Raw genomic sequence first — 6,154 nt, 5'->3', positions numbered from 1 at the left:
TTGGGCCGCTGCCTCAGCAGGAATGGAAAAGAGACTAGAGCAGGTGACAGAACCAGGGTGGTCCTAAGGCAGGGAGACCCACAGGATCAAAAGCCTAAAGTAGTCCAGGAGAATAACAACAAAGACACCAGCAGATTTGGGGATCAGGAAGCTGCTGGCCAAGGAAGATGAAACAGAAGGGACTAAAATAGACCTTTTCTGGGGAACATTTAGTGTTAAAAGCAGATGGAAAATGCACCATGGCCTAGACAGGGAACCAGAGTTGAGGGGTTGTGAAGAAGGGCACCTTGGGAGGCCAAGAGGCTCAGCAAAAGACCCTGAGTCCAGAGAAAATCAAACCCAGCAATAAAGTAGCTCAGTACTACTTGTGCTAAAGAAAACCATTATGGTTTTGAGTAATTTGTGACTGAGGGAAAATTAAGTTTAAAAGCAAAAAAGGAGAAATCACATTTAAAAATACAATCACCTGGCTGGCTCAGCTGGTTAAGCATCCGACTCTTGATTTCAGCTGAGGTCATGATCTTGGAAAAATACAATCACCTGGCTGGCTCAAGTTGGTTGATTTCGGCTCAGGTCATGATCTTGAGGTTGCCAAACTGAGCCCTGTCAGGCTCAGTGCACAGTCTGCTTGAGATTCTCCTTCTGCCCCCTAAACCATCCCTACCCCCTTGCTTGCATTCACTCTCTCTAAATTAAATAAATAAAATCTTACTAATTAATTAAAATAAAATAAATTAAAATAAAACCATCCCACAAAAGCAAGTTATGCTGATGTTATTTGTGATTAAATAAAAGCTTTCAGGGGACGCCTGGGTGGCTCAGTTGGTTGGACGACTGCCTTCGGCTCAGGTCATGATCCTGGAGTCCCGGGATTGAGTCCCGCATCGGACTCCCAGCTCCATGGGGAGTCTGCTTCTCTCTCTGACCTTCTCCTCGTTCATGCTCTCACTGTCTCTCTCTCAAGTAAATAAATAAAATCTTTAAAAAAAAAATAAAAATAAAATAAAAGCTTTCAGTAAATTAAGGTAATGCTGTATATTACTACAGAAAGGAGGAAAAGACACTATTTTCATTTCATGCTCGTTCCTTTTTTAAAAGCCAGTTTCCAGTGCTTTCTGTTGCTTTTTCTGCTTGGATAATGAAGCCGTGCTCAGTATGTAGAAATGGATGACAGAACGTGGGAAGGTCTTAAAAACAAAACCAACTGGGATTTTTTCTTTTCTTTTCTTTTCTTTCCCCCTGTTATTGGAAGAACTTAGTTTTGGAGAAACTAGGGTAACCCAGAGTGCTGGGTCATGGGGACCTAGGTGGAGAGAGGATGGAGACCCAGTTCTCGGACCTGAAACCCCTCAAGTCTGAGGCCCCTGCGGTCAGACCTACTATGCTAAGCCCTTCCTTAAGTTGGTTCCTAGAAAGCTTCCTATGACCTGGGACTCCTACCTAATCTTTTGCTATTCTGGGCTCTAGTTTCACTGAACTATTCTGAGTTGTCCTGAGGGATCATGGTCTTTCACCTCCAGAACTTGACATATAAGCTGTTGCCCGAGTCTGTAGGCTTCCCACTCCTCCACCTCCACCATACAGAGCCATGTCTGACCACCTTCTGGCCCATCAGTATAGAAGTCACTTCCTCTCAGAACCTTCTCTGATCTCCCCAAGGATCTTCTCTGGGCTCCCTTAAGATTCTTACTTGCCCATGTATTACCTTTTATGGTAACTGACCCTTGTCTCCTCCGTCTTCCCTCTAGGCTGTGAACTTCTTTGGGTCAGGAACCATCTAGATCACCTACTCATCACTAAACCCAGGGCAAAGCTTTAGGGATACCATGGTGAACCAGACAGACCATACCACATGTACTGTAAGTGTCCTTCAGGGCCAGGAGCTCCTTGAGAACAGACCTGGACTGTTTCCTACTGTATCCCTAGCACCAAGCACTGAACTTAGCACTTAATAGGGGCCAGTAAATATTTGCTCAATGTACAAGTGCAGAATAGGAAAGATGACTGAATACTGAGACATAATTGACTTCATGTGTTTACTCAGGCCACATTCAGTCCCTTAGGCAAACATGACTGTTGCCTGAGTTGCTCTTAAAGTCAGCTTTCTGGAAAGTTCCTCTGAGGAAGAAGTGAATTGTTGATCCACCCAAGTTTCCCAACCCAAACTGCCAAGGACCTGCCCTAGGGTTAAGGGGCCAAGCTGTCTGATTCTCCCGAGTTTCTCAGTTGTTCCATTTATAGGCACCCTTACTAGTCAACACCCTCACCCACACCTACTTCCTGCTTCCTCAACCTTGGGCCTCGTCCCTGTAACGTGAACATCATTTTTATACTGTCCCTGAGAACGTAAGCCCACCAGCACACCCGGGGTGCTCTGGAAGGTGAAAGGCAACTCCCACGGACTCCCTCAGAGGATTTTGACCTCTGCGCACAACATGCCAGCCTCCGTTTTTTAAATGCGACTTCACTCATCCAACAAATAATCCAACAAATAATTCCCGAGTGCCTACTGTGTGCCAGGCACCTCACCAGGCACCAGGAATAAAATGGGGAATGAAAGAGTATGGTCTTTCTCTGTAACCTGTAGTTTACAATAAACTATAAGCCCCACACTAATATTTTTTTTAAGATTTTATTTATTTATTTGATAGAGAGATCACAAGTAGGCAGAGAGGCAGGCAGAGAGAAAGAGGGAAGCAGGCTTCCTGCTGAGCAGAGAGCCAGATGCGGGGCTCGATCCCAGGACCCTGAGACCATGACCTGAGCTGAAGGCAGAGGCTTAACCCACTGAGTCATCCAGGTGCCCCACACGCTAATATTGTTAAATAACATGGTTCAACCAAGTAAGTGGGAAAATCTAAGTGGCTTTTATTAAATGACTTATGAATTGAGCAGCACCCCATCTAGCAAGAAGAGAGGCACTCGGAAGAACTGTACAAAATGGAAGGTTTTTATATACAGGGGGTGAGGACAAAAAAGCTATTAGCAAAAGAAAAGGATTGTTCCAGATGAGGCTGTTTGCTAGCGAAAAAGATGAGGTATCCTATCCTGCAGATTCCGTCGTCTTTCCTTGAGAGATGGAGAGGACCCAGATGAGAGTCACCGGCTCTAATGGAAAGAAAAATTTCCTGAGTGACCTGTTCAGGCCACATTTCTGGGGGAGGTGGCAACTGCAATTAGATTGGATATTAAGCCCCAGTTTGGGAACTGGGTCTAAGTGATACCATTTGGGGCCTGAGGTTTTCTTTATTTCACAATATAAAATCATGAATTATAATAATAAGGGGAATGATAGAAAGCAAATTGAGTGCTGTGTTGAGACTAATAAGAGGAGCTCCTTTTCATGGGTAGTCGGGAAGAATCTTTCTGAAGAGTGGACATTTAAGCTGAATCGCCCCCCCCCACCCCAAAATCCTTCCAAATGAAATAATCTCTTCTCGTGTGGGGTCACCACATGATGCTGAGACAGCACAGCGTCCTTGAAAAAGCACAGGGTTTGGAATAAGTCAGGCCTGGGTTTCACTACCAGCTCTGTCCCTGGGGAGGAACTTCTCAACTTCCTGTGGCAGACTGGCAGCCACCACCAGAGGGCAGTAGTGAGGACTGCACAAGAAACGCGTGTGAGACCTTTCTGGATTCTTGTCCTGCCTGGTGACTTAGGGACAGGTCTCATTCCTAAACCCTGGCAGGTCTGTTTCCCACTGCCTGTGGCCTGCTGGGACATTGCCTACCCTCAGACCCCATCCTGATGCTCCATGGCTCTCGTCTGCCGCACCTCCTTCCCACTTTGACAAGTTGTGCCCCACCCCACACCCCAATCAGGAGAGTGGGCCTCTATGATGTATCTTTACCTGCTCTTCTCACCTTCTCACCTTTAACTTCCAAGAGTCCCCAAAGCTTTCAGAACTTAACTTCTTCTCCTCTCACACTTAGAAATGCTGGCAATCTCATCTATTCGCAGGGCGTCAAGATCTCCTCTGCCCTCATGGGCAGCTCCCAGACATTCATCACCAGCCCAGACTGAGTTCTCTCCCTGGTTGTCTGCTCAGTTCCCCCACCATTTCTAAACACAGCCTCAGTGGCTCAGAACACCCCACAGCAACCCCTGTCTCAACCATGTGATACTGCCAACCAAACTAATCTGGACATGGTTGAACTATAATATTCCAGCCAATAAGCACATGGAAAGATGCTCAACATCCTTAGCCATCAGGAAAATGCAAATCAAAACCACAATGAGATTCCACCTCACATTCATGAGGATATCTAGAATCAGAGAGGTAAAAACAAGGACGTGTCGACATTGGTACCCTCATACACTGTAAAATCGTGCAGCTGCTTTGGAAAACAGTTTCTCAAAAGGCTAAACATAGGGGCACATGGGTGGCTCGGGTGGGTTAAGCCTCTGCCTTCGGCTCAGGTCATGGTCTCAGGGTCCTGGGATTGAGCCCCACATCGGGCTCTCTGCTCAGCAGGGAGCCTGCTTCCAACCTCTCTATCTGCCTGTCTCTCTGCCTACTTGTGATCTCTGTCAAATAAATAAAATCTTAAAAACAAAACATCAAAAGGTTAAACATAAACAATTGCACCAGCAATTCCACTCCCCGTATATACCCGAGAGAGATGAAAGCATGTCTACATGAAGAAAATGTATTACAGCCATACAACAGAATAGTATGGCAATAAAAAGGAATGAAGTACTAATGCATACTACAACGTGAATGAACCTGACATTGGAATCTCCTCATGAGTATTTATTCACTATATCTTTCAAGGACATTCAACTGAGAGAGGCACCTGGGTAGCTCAATCAGTTGAGTGTCTGGTCTGATTTTGGCTGATCATGATCTTGGGGTCATGAGATCAAGCCCTGCACTCAGCATGGAGTCTGCTTGACTCTCCCTCTCGTCCACATTTCTCTTGCTCCCACACTTGTGCATGTACTCTCTCAAGTAGATAAATCTTAAAAAATAAAACATTCAATTGAGATAAATTTTGACGAAGACAGGCTGGGATTTGGGGAGAATGATGGATTATCGTCAAATATCCAGAGGACTCCATTTAAAAAGCTGAATTGGGGTTTTTTCCCCCCTCTGTTGCTCTGTGGGGCAAAATTAGACCCAAGAATGTTATAGAAAATTGGATAAGAGCTTTTTAAAAAGATTATTTACCTAACTAGCAATAATCATAGAAGATAAAGCTGCCTTACTATTCTAAAGAACTTTGTTTTTCTAAGTTGGAATACACTACCTTATAAAGAGTGAGCTCCCCATCACTGAGGTATCCAAGGGAAGTCAGGGAGGCATGTTGCTGGTGGGGCTCCAGGATTAGTAAAGGGATTCAACTGGAAGAGATCTGGTTTCTTCTAGTTTAGGGAGTCTGGATTTCCCTGCAGTTTGGAGATTTCCTGGCTGTCTGGAGATACAGAACTTTTGTCAGCTCTAGATTGGTGGGTTCTGATTTTGGGGTTTCCAGACTTCCTTGTATTGATTTGTATTTCTCTGCCAACTCTCTGGCTCTTTGGTCCTCAAATTATACTCATTTTTGTGGTAGGGTTTGAAGGGGAGTAAGGCAATTAATGTGAATTAATAGTCTGAGAGAGAAATGTAGTTTGAGGTAACTTACTCAGGAACACAAAGTGGATGGGAGGCAAATCAGGATTTGACTCTGCTCTCAAAAACAGAATACCCAGGTCCTCCTTTTAATCACATTGCTGTCTGTCCAAACACCCAGCCAGGGGGCTTGGGGGGTGAAAAAGCACCTGACAGCCATTCTCTGCCCAGAGGTTTTCACAAATCACTCACTTGGTATATGAGTTGAATTGTGCCCCACCACCACCACCAAATGCGTGTTGAAGTCCTAACATCCAGCACCTCAGAACACAACCTTGTTTGGAAATAGGGGTCTCTGCAAATGCAATGAGTTAAGATGAAGCCATTAGGGTGGGCCCTAATCCAAGGTGACTAGCATCCTTTTTTTTTTTTTAAGATTTTATTTATTTATTTGACAGACAGAGATCACAAGTAGGCAGAGAGGCAGGCAGAGAGAGAGGAGGAAGCAGGCTCCCTGCTGAGCAGAGAACACACTGCGGGGCTGGATCGGTCCTGGGATCATGACCCAATCATGATCATGATCTGAGATGGCATCTACAGGC

Source organism: Mustela nivalis (genome assembly GCF_964662115.1).
Source record: "Mustela nivalis genome assembly, chromosome: 13".
NCBI classification, from domain to species: domain Eukaryota; kingdom Metazoa; phylum Chordata; class Mammalia; order Carnivora; family Mustelidae; genus Mustela; species Mustela nivalis.
This window is presented reverse-complemented; position numbering follows the sequence as displayed.